This window comes from Penaeus japonicus, unplaced genomic scaffold (assembly GCF_977035675.1).
Source record: "Penaeus japonicus unplaced genomic scaffold, GWHDUDI00000001_assembly GWHDUDI00000009, whole genome shotgun sequence".
NCBI classification, from domain to species: domain Eukaryota; kingdom Metazoa; phylum Arthropoda; class Malacostraca; order Decapoda; family Penaeidae; genus Penaeus; species Penaeus japonicus.
The window spans coordinates 35920711-35935710 of NW_028234411.1; the positions used below are offsets into that span (position 1 = coordinate 35920711).

Sequence of the window (15000 nt, forward strand, 5' to 3'; positions counted from 1 at the left end):
GGGCAGGGGTGGGTTGAAGGGGAACTGGTTCATGAGGGGGGCAGGGGTGGGTTGAAGGGGAACTGGTTCATGAGGGGGGCAGGGGTGGGTTGAAGGGGAACTGGTTCATGAGGGGGGCAGGGGTGGGTTGAAGGGGAACTGGTTCATGAGGGAGGTGGTTTGAAGGGGAACTGGTTCATGAGGGGGGCAGGGGTGGGTTGAAGGGGAATTGGTTCATGAGGGGGGCAAGAGTGGGTTGAAGGGGAACTGGTTCATGAGGGGGGCAGGGGTGGGTTGAAGGGGAACTGGTTCATGAGGGGGGCAGGAGTGGGTTGAAGGGGAACTGGTTCATGAGGGGGGCAGGGGTGGGTTGAAGGGGAACTGGTTCATGAGGGGGGCAGGGGTGGGTTGAAGGGGAACTGGTTCATGAGGGGGCAGGGGTGGGTTGAAGGGGAACTGGTTCATGAGGGGGGCAGGGGTGGGTTGAAGGGGAACTGGTTCATGAGGGGGCAGGGGTGGGTTGAAGGGGAACTGGTTCATGAGGGGGGCAGGGGGGGGGTGAAGGGGAACTGGTTCATGAGGGGGGCAGGAGGGATGAAGGGAACTGGTTCATGAGGGGGGCAGGGGTGGGTTGAAGGGGAATTGGTTCATGAGGGGGGCAAGAGTGGGTTGAAGAGGAACTGGTTCATGAGGGGGCAGTGAAGGGAATTGGTTCATGAGGGGGTTGAAGGGGAACTGGTTCATGAGGGGGGCAGGGGTGGGTTGAAGGGGAACTGGTTCATGAGGGGGGCAGGGGTGGGTTGAAGGGGAACTGGTTCATGAGGGGGGCAAGAGTGGGTTGAAGGGGAACTGGTTCATGAGGGGGGCAGGGGTGGGTTGAAGGGGAACTGGTTCATGAGAGGGGCAGGAGTGGGTTGAAGGGGAACTGGTTCATGAGGGGGACCGGGGTGGGTTGAAGGGGAACTGGTTCATGAGGGGGCAGGGGTGGGTTGAAGGGGAACTGGTTCATGAGGGGGGCAGGGGTGGGTTGAAGGGGAACTGGTTCATGAGGGGGGCAGGGGTGGGTTGAAGGGGAACTGGTTCATGAGGGGGGCAGGGGTGGGTTGAAGGGGAACTGATTTATGAGGGGGGCAGGGGTGGGTTGAAGGGGAACTGGTTCATGAGGGGGGCAAGGGTGGGTTGAAGGGGAACTGGTTCATGAGGGGGGCAGGGGTGGGTTGAAGGGGAACTGGTTCATGAGGGGGGCAGGGGTAGGTTGAAGGGGAACTGGTTCATGAGGGGGGCAGGGGTGGGTTGAAGGGGAACTGATTTATGCGGGGGGCAGGGGGGGGTTGAAGGGGAACTGGTTCATAAGGGGGGCAGGGTGGGTTGAGGGGAACTGGTTCATGAGGGGGGCAGGGGTGGGTTGAAGGGGAACTGGTTCATGAGGGGGGCAGGGGTGGGTTGAAGGGGAACTGGTTCATGAGGGGGGCAGGAGTGTTGAAGGGGTTCATGAGGGGGCAGGGGTGGGTTGAAGGGGAATTGGTTCATGAGGGGGGCAGGGGTGGGTTGAAGGGGAACTGGTTCATGAGGGGGGCAGGAGTGTTGAAGGGGTTCATGAGGGGGCAGGGGTGGGTTGAAGGGGAACTGGTTCATGAGGGGGGCAGGGGTGGGTTGAAGGGGAACTGGTTCATGAGGGGGGCAGGGGTGGGTTGAAGGGGAACTGGTTCATGAGGGGGGCAGGGGTGGGTTGAAGGGGAACTGGTTCATGAGGGGGGCAGGGGTGGGTTGAAGGGGAACTGGTTCATGAGGGGGGCAGGGGTGGGTTGAAGGGGAACTGGTTCATGAGGGGGGCAGGGGTGGGTTAAAGGGGAACTGGTTCATGAGGGGGGCAGGGGTGGGCTGAAGGGGAATTAGTTCATGAGGAGGACAGGGGTGGGTTGAAGGGGAAGGGGGTGGAAAGGGGGGGGAAGTCATGGTAGGTGGGCGGTTGAGGTGATATGGGGGAGGGGGTTTGATTGAGACTCTGTGGCTCGGTGGGGGGAGGGAGGAAGCATAGCCGAAAAGGAGAAATATAAGAAGAAAAAGAAGAAGGAAAAAAAGAAAAAAAGAACTATAAGGAGAAGAGAAGAAAAGAAGACGAAAAATTACAGGTGAAGAGAAAAAAAAAGAGGAAAAAAAAAAGAAAAAGCTAAGAAACAAAAAAAGGAAAATAAGAAAAGACAAGAAAAAAATCTAAGGAAAATAAAACGAAAAATAGGAAAGAAGGTGAAGAAAACAGAAAGGTGAATAAAAGGGAAGAAGAAGCAAAGAGGAAACCGAAGGGAGGGAGAAAGAAGACAAGAAACAGAAAGACCGCGAGGACAAGCCCGGGACAGTGAGCGGATCACAATATCTCAGAGTCATTCGCTTCATTATAGTGATTACCATGATGCAAGTCACCACAACATCCCCCTCCCCCCACCATCCCTCCCCATCTCATGGCAACCCTCTGACTCCTCTCTCCCTCTCCCTCTCTCTCTCTCTCTCTCTCTCTCTCTCTCTCTCTCTCTCTCTCTCTCTCTCTCTCTCTCTCTCTCTCTCTCTCTCTCTCTCTTTCTCTGCCTCTCTCTCTCTCTCTCTCTCTCCTCTCCTTTCTCTCCCCTTATATTCCTCTCGTTTTTCTCCCCTACCTTACCTTACCTATCTCCTACCTCCCCTCACATACCTCGCTTCCCATACCCCTCCCCTTTCTCTCCCCTCCTGTACCTCCCGTCCCCTACCTCTCCTCTTCCCTCCCTCTCTCCTCATCCACCCTTCCCTACGTCCCTCCCCTCTCCCCTCCCCACTACCCTCTCCTACCTCCCTTGCCTAACCCCTCTCCCCCCTCCCCCTTCCCTATCTATCCTCCATTCCACCCTTTCCCTTTCCCCTCTGCCCTCCCCTACCCCCTTATACCCCCTCCTTCGATTCGGCCATGCGCGCTTTTATCTCTTTTGTCCCTTGGTGCTTCCCCGGCGCTGAGGGGGGGAGGGGGGAGGGGGGGAATTCCAAGGCTTTCATGACCCAGGGTTGGACATGAGCCCAGGCTGGGGTTCTTTTTGATTTTGTTATCTCTTTCTCTCTCTCTCACTCACTTGTTTCTTTATCTATATTCCTATCTCTGCCTTTCTCTATCTATTTAGTTATCTATTTTTCTGTTTTTTTTTCTTATTTCTCTGTTTTTTTCTGTTTCTCTCTGTTTCTCTCTCTCTCTCTTTCATCAGTATCATTATTTTCATTATTATTATCATTATCATTATTATCATCATTATCATTTCTGTTATATTTACGAGATTATCATTACTATTATCCTTATTATTGATGTTGTTTTATTAGTATTACTACCATTATCATTATTTTTATCACTGTTGTTATGTTTATCATTACTCATTATTATATTTTAATTGTGATGGTTATTATTGTGATTATCAGGTGCTGTTATTCATGTTTCCATCATGATATCTATAATTATCGTTATTATATAATATGTATAGTCATCCTTTTTTTCCTCCTTTTCATTTATTTTCCCCTTCGCCTCCTTCAGATTCTTTTTCTTCTTATTTTTCTTATTCTTATCCTCTTCCATCTTTCCACATTCCTCCTGATCCCCTTTCTCCCTATTTTCTACCAGCTTTATCTCCCTCTCTTCCTCCTCCTCCTTCTTTCTTTTTCTTCTTCTTCTTCTTTCTCTTCTTCTTCTTCTTCTCCCCCTCCTCCTCCTCCTCCTCCTCCTCCTCCTCCTCCTCCTCCTCCTCCTCCTCCTCCTCCTCCTCCTCCTCCTCCTCCTCCTCCTCCTCCTCCTCCTCCTCCTCCTCCTCCTCCTCCTCCTCCTCCTCCCCCTCCTCCTCTTCATTCCATTCCTCCTCCTCCTCATTCTCCTCATCCACCACTCTTACCACCACCCCCTATTCCGTCTCCTCCTCTTCCCCCTCCTTCTCCTCCTCCACCATTCCCACCACCTACCTCTCTTCTTTCTCCTCCTTCTCCTCCTCTAGGCAAGACTTCGCGAAGATATTTAAATAGAATCAAACACGTTATACACTCGAGTCTCCGCTGTTAAATAGAATCTCCTTTGGGTCATGTGCTTCCTGCAGACCGTTTATTGCTAAGGATTCTTTCACTGTAATCTTTTGTGTTTTCCCCCTGTATTCTGGTTCTTGTTGCGTTTTTTCTTCTTCTTCTTCTTCTTCATTTTCTTCTTTCTTTTCTTAATCTGTGTTTTATGACGAATTATGATAATGGTAATGATATTAATGATATTGTTATTATTACTATTGTTTTTTGTTGTTATTACTATTGTTATTGTTGCCGTTGGTTATCATTGTTATCACTTACGAGTTTTGTCTCTTGCATTTTTGATATATTTTTATGTTTCGTGCCCGAGGATTTTAATGTTGTGGATGACTATTGCAATTCATGTTACGGTGCGCTCTTTTTAATAGCCAGATTTATCAAAGGGTCATCTATTATATAAAAGATATTAGCCTAAGCTTCACTGCACTTCTAAGCGATCTTCTTCGCCTTCTTCATCTTCCTTTTACTCTTCCTCTTCCTCTTGTTTTCCTTACTTTGTTTTTTTTTTACTTCTTTCTTCTTCCTTCTGCTCTTCTTCTTCTTCTCCTCTTCCTGTTCTTCTTCTTCTTCCTCTTTCTTCTTCTTCTTCTCCTTCTTCTTCTTCTCTTCTTCTTCTTCTTCTTCTTCTTCTTCTTCTTCTTCTTCCTCCTCCTCCTCCTCCTCCTCCTCCTCCTCCTCCTCCTCCTCCTCCTCCTCCTCCTCTTTCTTCACCTTCTCATTTTCCTTTTCCTCCTACTCCTCCTCTTCCTCCCCCTTCCCCTCCCCCTCCTTCGCCTCTTCCTCTTCCTCTCCTTCTTCTTCATCCTCCGGCTCAATTCCCACTCAGGGAAGGAGCGTACATTATATAACTTTAAAAAGATAACGTTAAAAGGGAAGTCTTCGTATATTAACCCTAAGAAGTAGAGTAACCGACCACTCACACACTCCCATGATTGATGTAGCTAATATACTGTTAAATGGATAGATGAGTCAGCACATTAACAGTAGTATGATGCATGTTGTGTCTATTTGCATGTGTATGTGTGTGTGTGGAGGGGGTGTATATATTTGTGTGTGTGTGTTGTTTTTTCTTTCGTGCGTTGTGTTTTGTATTGTGTGTGTGTGTGTGTGTGTGTGTGTGTGTGTGTGTGTGTGTGTGTGTGTGTGTGTGTGTGTGTGTGTGCACGTCCGCCATTGTGTGTTTATATGAAAGTGAACGCGCATGTATGGTTGTGCTTATATATACATATCGATCTAAGTAGCTATCTGTGGAAGTACATGTATGCGGGCCCTTTTATGCACGCGTGTATATGTATGTTATGCATCTCTATTCCTGCGAAACCCTTTACAATGAGACGACCAGACAGCCGATCAGACACCCCCCGGCCCAGAATCACCCTGGTTGTCGTCATGGTGGAATCGTCGGAGGTCGTCGTCACGCTGGAGCTGATAGAGGTCGTTGGGGTCGTAATGGTAGTTACAAAGGTGGAAATGATGGTGATGGAATTGGCGAAGGTTGGCGTGGCGACGTTAATAAAAGGGAGAACGAGCAGAGGCAAACGATCAGTAATTGTGTCCTATTTCCTCTCACGTAGCCTTGTTTTTTTAAGTTATCTTCAACTGCTGTGTGTGCATGTATATGTTTTGTTTTTGTTTTGTTTTGTTTTCTTGTTATTTCTCCTTTGTTCTGTCTTTATACCGTCTGGATTATCGATAGGTAACAGGTAATCACAGATATTGGGAAAGACGTTGCGAGTGAGGGCGGGAAAACAGAGGGGGAAATGGCAAGAACAGTACGAACGTACAGATACGTAAACAAACCAGTGCGAATACAAATAACCCTATGAACAAAAACAGTGGGAGACCAAAAAAGGAAAAAAAGAGTTAATAATATCATTACTCTCGCCAGAACTATGTCGTAGCGTGAGCAAGGCGGGTGCGCGCGCGTTCTTTGTCTGATTTCGAACTTGTTTTTAACGCCGCTCCGAGCAGTGATCGTGAACTTTTTTTTTAACCGCATGTTTTTAGCACTGTTGTCATTTTTAGGATGTTGATTTGTCTGGCGTTGCGTCGTTGTTATTTCCTATACTCGGTAGTTGCGTCCTCAATCATGGCGAACACTGTAATGACATATACTTTTTGTGTATCTTCGTCGGTTTCTTTTTTGTGCGTGCGTGTGCGTCTGACTTCGTAACGTAACGTGATTTTCGTATTATCTGACATCATTCGTCGCGTAATTCGTACCCTTACCCGCCTTGTTATCATCCTAGGACGCTCTTCGTCTAGATTGGATCCAGCGTTCCTGCGTTTGCTTATTGTCACCGGTCTAAAATGGATTCATTTTTCCTCCGCGTGCGCTGGTCGGGGAATTGTCGTCCTCCGGTGTTGTTATTGATGTTAATTGATATTATTGGTCGTGTCGCAGCGTCATCATGCTTTATTAAAGGCATGTAGTTGTCGTGTGTTTTATGATGGCTGTCTTGTAACTTGATGACACGCTTGTTAAAGAGACACACCACCACGACCCTTTGTCTGCGCTGACGGATTCGCAGATGGTCGTGTCTGGCTTTGATGTGTATATATTTTTGTATTGTCGAATATCATTTTATCACTGTTCTCATTTGTCTATTGGATCAGAGCCTTTTCTGAGGTGCGATTACCCGCGATTTATCTTTCCGGATATCGTAAAGTAGCTGGAAGAGGGCGAGTACGGGAGGCGGATGTCTCGAAATGGGCTGTCGCGAAACCTTGAGGGATTTCGTGTTTCATTTCGTTATATTCTCCGAGGTTTTCACCTTACGAACTGGGCTTCTGTTTGAGTTATCGGTGAATTTAAAACTATTTTGATATATCCGTGTTACTTTGTGACTATTGGAAAAATACAATACGCATAATTGAGATTAGTTGTATAAATGTTGTTTTTTCGTATGAGTATGTATATGTACATAAATATAGATATATTTCTTAGCTTGGGAGATATATAAAGTCTTTGTATATCAATTACTAAAAAAAATAGCGCCATTCATTCTAAATGTATCTAACAATATGATAAATGAATACGTGAATATATCAATCATAGAAAGTGATAAGTATAAAGTATATGATTAGAATTCGATTCATATAAAAGCTAATGCCAAAAAAATACCGTCCTATATTACACATTTTTTACAAAAAGGGAAACAAGTAATTGATGGAAAATTTTGTGAATATCATGAGCAGCTTTTATATCTGAGATGACTTGTTTGGTCCCGCTTTCTGCTTCGGAATACTGGTTCAGATCTCCGATGCGATATCTTGTTCCTGTTTTTGCTTTTGTTTTTTTATCTTTTTTTTATCTGTATTTCAGATACATTATGCCAGACTTTATTTGTTAATGTATTAATTTTTTAAAAATCTTGCTTTTATTTATTTTACTTTTTTGCGATCAAAAGAATTAGGTATTTTTCAAAACAAACATTAAGCTACAGTGTTTGTTGAAGGAAAGAATAAAGAAAGAAGAAAGAAGAGGAAGGTGAATGCTAAATGCAAGTGGTCGCAGGAAGCAGGAGAGGAGTAGTAGGAAAAGATAAGTGGTCTGATAGTCAACGTAGATAAATAATTGATAAATTATATAAAAAAGATAACTGAATCAGTAAATTTCAAAGTCAGAATAGAAAGCAAATGGATGAAAATGAAATAGCTAAAGATAAAAAAAAGTGAAAAAAGATAAGTAGATAGATAAATGGTTAAGAGAAAAAATATAAACAGTAAACGGGATTAAGGAGAAACCCGAAAGAGAGGGGGGTAGGAGAGAAAGAGGGAGATGTAGGGAGGGTACTAGAGAGAGAGGGAGATACAGACAGAGAGGGGGGGGATAGGGGCAGACATACGGAGAGAGTGCGAAAGAGAGAGAGTGGTGGAGGGCAGAGAAAGTGAGAGAAATATTAAGGATGGGGGTTAGGAGAGAGAGAGAGAGGGGGGGGGGAGATAGAGACAGAGAGAGTGCGAGAAAGAGGTAGGGTGGAGATAGAGACAGAGAGAGTGCGAGAAAGAGGGAGGGTGGAGATAGAGACAGAGAGAGAGAGACAGGTAAACATATAGAGGGAGGGTGAGAAAGTGTGAGAAAGATTAATGAAGCAGATAGGAGAAGGAGAAAGGGAAAGAAGTAAGGAGGGGTAAGGTAGAGAGAGAGAGAGAGTGGGAGAAAGAGAGAGAGAGAGAGAGAGAGAGAGAGAGAGAGAGAGAGAAAGTAAAAGACACAGAAAGGTTGAGCCAGGAGGTGATAGCGAGTTAAGGCATGAGACACACACAAAAAATCAAATGATCGTGAGCTCCGCTTCATAAAGCTGACAGGTCGCTCTCCATCTCTGTCATAATCCCCTCTGAACTTTCCAGTCCCTAATCCCCCCTTCGCTTTCCATTGCCTTTAAATCATCTCCCTGCTTCTTCTACCTTCTTCATTTCACTTTCACCAACTCCCTTTCCCCTCTCCTCCCTTCCCCTCCCCTCTTCATCATCACCTCCGATCTACTCTATAGGTATTTGTCGGTCCGGGAGGGGTGGGGTAGAGGGGGCAGGGGGTGGGGTGGGTAGGTCACGAATTCGAGTCACGACCAGTGGCGCCAATTTGGTGACGTCACGCGCTGGTCATTGCTTATGCGATGATGTCACACACACTTGCTATTGATATTATACGTAGGAATGTAATGTAATAAAGCAACGTTTTTTTTTTATAACGGCCTGATCAATTATTCTGATTATGGTTGAAATTTCGCACAACGTATAGGTCCCTTTATCTATTCTATATTAAGAATTCCTATATCAAAGTAAAAAGTAATTTCATTATGCTATCTCTAATCTGACGTCAATGACCATATTTGAGCGATATATAGAGAAAATGAACGTTGTCACAATGTTTTATTTTTTTTTCTTTATATGTTTTGAATTTATTGTTTTTTTTCATTCTGAATCCAGATAGAAGGACCATTTGGGGGAAATAATGTATTGATTTTAAAGTTTGACAAATAAAATACTAAAGAAATCATTCGGCTGTGGTTAGAAATTGAGATAGGCCTACGCAAATTGAAGGTAAAATGCGCTGCTGAAAAAAAAAATCAAATGAAAATTCTTAGTATCCATTTTGATATATCTAGTTTTTTTTTTTTATGCAGTAGTATTGTAACCATTCATTTTTGTTTTCAGAATTCCAAATTTTAGAATAAAAACACATCACTTTAAGAGTCCCCTGAGTTTACAGATCTTAGCTTTGAATAATATAGACTTTGTTTTGACTACGGTACCAGCCAGTCACTATGAGATACCAAACGGAATAGTATGTGTGTGTGCAAGTTATGTAGGTTATCATTCGCAAAATATTACTTCGTGGGCGGTGCATATTATCCAGGTATTGTTAACTTATTGTATACTACACGACTGTTATAACTGTAGCACTAAAGCATGTGTGAAACGTATATAGTCACTAGGACATTTAAGTTTTTGGGAAGATACTTTGAAATGTGTTCGAATCATTTTTTGTATTTGTCTTCAAAGATTTAATCTTTTAGTTTTAGGCTATTCTTGATGTGGAGTATATTTGCTTTTGCTTGTTTATAATTTCAGTCATTTTAATTACAAACCTCTTTTACAATGAACGCTTTTATTCTATATCGTTTGCGGTTAGCGCGAGTGTCAGGTTAACTACTCGGCAACCTGTGTGGTTTCGATTTAATTAACAATCAGGCCACTGTCTTAATAACTAGGTCTCATGTTCTAGATATGCTGAAAAGGGTAAAAAATACGATTACAGGTGACAATATCTTTTCAGATTGTCCATATGTCTTTAGATGTCAATTCGACTCTCTAATGTATACCGTATATACTGCCTTATATCAGACAATTATGTGTATACGACATGCACTGCCTCATATAAAACGCACATAAACGTACATACACGCACTTAAACAAACAAAACGCACACAAATTAGGACTGCCGTGTGCTAATATATATAACACAAAGATAGGTGAAAGAAAAATGGAGTGACGTAACACTCCCTAATGCTACCTCACGCTTTCCCTCCCCTCCCCCCCCCTTCCTTTTCTCCCATCCTTCTCTCCCTCCTCCACTGCCCCTCCCTACACCCTACCTCTTCACCCCACCAAACAGACAGCCAACACCTTCCTTTACACATGTTGTGCCCAAGGGAGTAAGGGTGAAAAGACTATCGTAATCTCAAGAATTTCATCATAGGGCAGCACCAGAGGGGGTAGGAGGAGGGGGAAGGCTAAGGGGGGGTGTAGGGATGAGAGGGGGTAGGGGGCAATGGGCAGCTAGGGGAGATAGGATTGGAAGCGAATGGGAGCGGGGAGCTAAGATCGAACTAGGGGCAAGGGGGGGATAAGGGGTATGGGAGAGGTAGGATTGTGGATTGTAGGGGGGAGAGGGGAGGGGGGAATCCGTTCCATGTGAACAATCACCGTCGTGTTTACATCGAGGGACTCGGGGGAGGGAGGGAGGAAGGGGGTGGGGGGATGGGGGAGTGTGGCCCTTGTGAAAGTTGGCTCGATTTTTAAATGAATGATTTACAATTTTATCGTTTTGTATCTCCCTCTCGTGATCCGGAAGAGCCTTTGTGTTTTATACGCTATGGAATTGGATTGGATATGATCGAGACCTTTCTCTTTGTGTCTCGGCTTTTTATTGTTTTATGTGTTTCATTATTGGTATTTTTGTTTTGCGATTTTATGTTTTCTCTTTTGTACTCTCTCTCTTTCTGGTTCTTTTTGTCTGTCTGTTTCTCTCTCTCTCTCTCTCTCTCTCTCTCTCTCTCTCTCTCTCTCTCTCTCTCTCTCTCTCTCTCTCTCTCTCTCTCTCTCTTTCTCTCTCTCTCTCTCTCTCTCTCTCTCTCTCTCTCTCTCTCTCTCTCTCTCTCTCTCTCTCTCTCTCTCTCTCTCTCTCTTTGTGTCTCTGTCTGTCTCTCTGTTTCTGTCTCTCTGTTTCTTTCTCTGTCTCTCTCTCTCTCTCTCTCTCTCTCTCTCTCTCTCTCTCTCTCTCTCTCTCTCTCTCTCTCTCTCTCTCTTTGTGTCTCTGTCTGTCTCTCTGTTTCTGTCTCTCTGTTTCTTTCTCTGTCTCTCTCTCTCTCTCTCTCTCTCTCTCTCTCTCTCTCTCTCTCTCTCTCTCTCTCTCTCTCTCTCTCTCTCTCTCTCTCTCTCTCTCTCTCTCTCTCTCTCTCTCTCTCTCTCTTTCTCTCTCTGTGTAGCCCAATAAAATGCGTGCTATACAATTAATCACTAATTTCTCGTAATGTAGTAGGACGAATCTTTGATTTTTTTTAAATATATAGATGGCGACGAGAATATGTGCACACCAACGAACACTCACACTCATATTCACATTCACGCGCGCGCACAAATACATACCCCCACACTCCACACACACATACACCTCCCATCAACTTCCCACACAACCTTCCACTCCCCACCCCAAACATTCCCCCTCCCCCCTCCCCCCATCTTCACACACGCAAACATATTCCCAACCTCGTGGCTCCCAAAGGCACCCTCTCCTCGCAAGACGTTCCCACCTTCACGTTCTCGCCCACACGCAAGCGTTACGGCCCTGTGACGTAACGCGACGACCCCCGCCGTCACCGTACGTTACACATTCTGTAATCACGTGATAATGAAGGGATGGTCGTCATGGGCACGCAAGCGCCGCCCATAATTACGGGCAGGTGATCCAGCACCGCCACTGTCATTACCTGAGATGGATCACGCTGCCTTGCCTGACCCCACGTGCCCGGTGACATGGGGGGGAGGGGGAGGGGAGGAGGCGAATAGAGGGAGAGAGGGAGACGGAGAGAGAAGAAAAAGAAGGGGAGACGGAGAGAGAGAAAGAAAAGAAGAGAGAGAGGGATGAAAGAGATAATGATTAGAGTGAGGGGGGGGGGAGAGAAGAGAGAGAATGAGGGTAATAGAGAGAAAAAGGAATGGGAGATAAGGGCGAGAGAGAAAAAGAGAGAAAGAGAGAGAGTTGTACAATACATGCATACGAATGAGGTAGAAGACGACCTGTTGCTTTTATGCTTTCCATTGTTCCGATATTACGGATAATCGGGCATAGATTTTGGTCTGAAATTGCTTAACAGAACATTTCAATGTTTTGAAGTTATAGTTTTACGAATCACTTTTTGTGGTTCGGTATCATCCAAGAACAAGACGTTTCAGGGAGATTAGAGGTAAATGAATAACAGTGAGAGGAAATGTTATTGTGGGATAAAAATACTCATCCATTCCCGCCCACCTTTCCACTCACCCATTCCCGCCCACCTCTCCACTCACCCATTCCCGCCCCCCTCTCTACCAGCCCTTCACTCTACCATTCCCGCCCACCTCTCCACTCACCCATTCCCGCCCCCCTCTCTACCAGCCCTTCACTCTACCATTCCCGCCCACCTCTCCACTCACCCATTCCCGCCCCCCTCTCTACCAGCCCTTCACTCTACCATTCCCGCCCACCTCTCCACTCACCCATTCCCGCCCACCTCTCCACTCACCCATTCCTGCCCACCTCTTCACTCACCCATTTCCGCCCGCCTCTTCACTCACCCATTCCCGCCCCCTCTCTACCAGCCTTTCACTCACCCATTTCCGCCCACCTCTTCAATCACCCATTTCCGCCCCCCTCTCTACCAGCCCTTCACTCACCCATTCCCGCCCACCTCTCCACTCACCCATTCCCGCCCACCTCTCCACTCACCCATTCCTGCCCACCTCTTCACTCACCCATTTCCGCCCGCCTCTTCACTCACCCATTCCCGCCCCCTCTCTACCAGCCCTTCACTCACCCATTCCCGCCCACCTCTCCACTCACCCATTCCCGCCCCCCTCTCCACTCACCCATTCCACTCACCCATTCCCGCCCACCTCTCCACTCACCCATTCCCGCCCCCCTCTCCACTCACCCATTCCCGCCCGTCTCTCCACTCACCCATTCCCGCCCCCCTCTCCACATACCCATTCCCGCCCACCTATCCGCTCACCCATCCCCGCCCACCTTTCCACCATCCCTTCACCCGCCCATTCTCGCCCACCAGCCGCCCCTTCCCCTGGCCAGCAAGCCCAATCTCGCATCCGTGTGACCGCCCGCCACTTGCTTAACGTTGGTCTGTCAGCCTCACTCGATCACTTTCTTGAGTACTGGCCAGTGATAGCGGAGCCTCGGTGCTGGTGGAGTGTTTTCCCGGGCTACAGGAGGGGCTACCTTTGGATATTTACTAGCTTGCGTTCAAGTGTGTTTATCCTTATCGTTTTTTTTTTTTTTTTTGTGTGTGTGTGCTTTTGTGATTCTCGGGTTTTTTTTTCTTTAGTGCTGATTCGGACTTTGATTCGGTGATTGGTGGCGAGCGACTGGTGTTTGCGTTCTTGTGCTGCGGGATTGACTCGTTCTTCCCCCTTGGTACTGTGTTGATTCTCTTTGATACGGAGCTTGATACTAATTTCGAGGAAGGAGACGAAGTCGTGTGGCGAGGCTGTCTTATATTTATTGTGCAATTAATTTAATATATGCAAGAGTTAGTGGTGTAAAATTCAAAGCCTACCTGAAGAGAGACAAATTTAAACAAAGGATGCTACGTCTGAGGTAAGTTGACATCCATGGTTTTCTCTACACGGTGTCTGATTTAACCACGTTATCAATTTCTGGGGTAGGAGGTGGGGTGGGGGAGGAGGAGGATGTGTGGGAGGGGAGGATGGTTAGCGCGCGGGATTCATGGGATCATATCGATTTTATTGGTCGTGTTCTTTAATCAACGCTTGCTGAGACATGGCAGTGATGTAACATGAACTTCTGCAGGGTGTGCTGGCTTTTGCGACGGGCGGTGGTGGCAACGCAGAGACCAGAGGGGTTCGATGTTAAAATAGACTCGCCTTGAAGTTTAATGCGATCTAGAGGGAGACACAGAAGGAAGGGGGGGGGGGGGGTATGGCTACCTCAGTTCTTTTATTCGAGGCATATTTTCGTATGGCAGGGCTTGTATTCTAGTCATAGGGTGTGACGATACTGGAGTGTCGCGACTTTCGTCTTTACAGGTGTGGCCGGAGACTGTGGGTGTAATATAGAGATTATTTTGTACCTGTAGCGACACGAAGCATGTCCATGATTTGAAGCAAATGGCGATGCGACGCGTGGTTTAATCAGTCATTAGCCAGCATAAATTAGCCATGTTTGCGACATGCCAGATCCTCCCACATACGTGCAGGTTCCAGACTGTCGCTTGCACTGTACTTTACTTTCAGTCTTTATCATATCCTCACACTTTACTTCCATCCATCACGTCGCCTCATTAGCATCCATCCCGATTATTAATGTCATTCTTTTCTCACCTGCAAGATTTATGAATTTCATTCCCTGCAACATTAGTGTTACAGGCTATCCCTTTCCTCATTTCTTTCAAAGTGAGTGGATCATCACCCAACGGCGGAGATGACTGGAGTGCGAATAGGGAAATGTATGGGGGGTCTGAGTGGGAGTGAAATAATCAAAATAGGTGGATGAATAGTGGATAGCTGGGTCGTTAGATGGGCAACCACGTGCAGGTGGGTGGCGCAACGATAATTGCAGAGTAGATGTATGGAAGGATGTCTGCGAGGTGTGGGTCTCGGACAGATAGGAAAAGGAAGATCATTGAGTGACTCAGGGTGTAGGAGCGAAAGGATGAGGGAAGAAGTCCTCGCCACGATACTTCCGAAAGAGGCTGGACGGGGATACATGACACGAGATGTGAAGAAGTTGTCTTTATCAGAGTTTAATTCCTTATCTCAAAGTCGTCCCCGGACTTGATTTCTCATGAGGATGCGCACCTGCGGGTTCCAGGTTCCAGGTTCCAGGGCCTCCCCCCCCCCCCCTGCACGCCCCTTCAGCTGTCGCTCCATTCACAGCTCAGCCATGAACTAGCGAGCGCTGCAGGGGCGCTCCCGGAGCCGCAGGGAGAG

General features: G+C 46.6%; 1 protein-coding gene across 4 annotated transcripts in view; it reads left to right on the forward strand.

Moving 5' to 3' along the window:
• Fbxl7 (F-box and leucine-rich repeat protein 7) overlaps positions 1-15000 on the forward strand; it is a 312891-nt gene that overhangs the window by 6775 nt on the left and 291116 nt on the right. For 2 of the 4 annotated variants that reach the window (XM_086540044.1, XM_086540045.1), the window contains exon 1: positions 9349-9415. The exons of the other annotated variants lie outside the window; for them this stretch is intronic. The gene's annotated coding sequence lies outside the window, so the exon portion shown is untranslated. Of the gene's footprint in view, positions 1-9348; positions 9416-15000 lie in introns of those variants that run through there. 4 annotated transcript variants of the gene reach the window in all.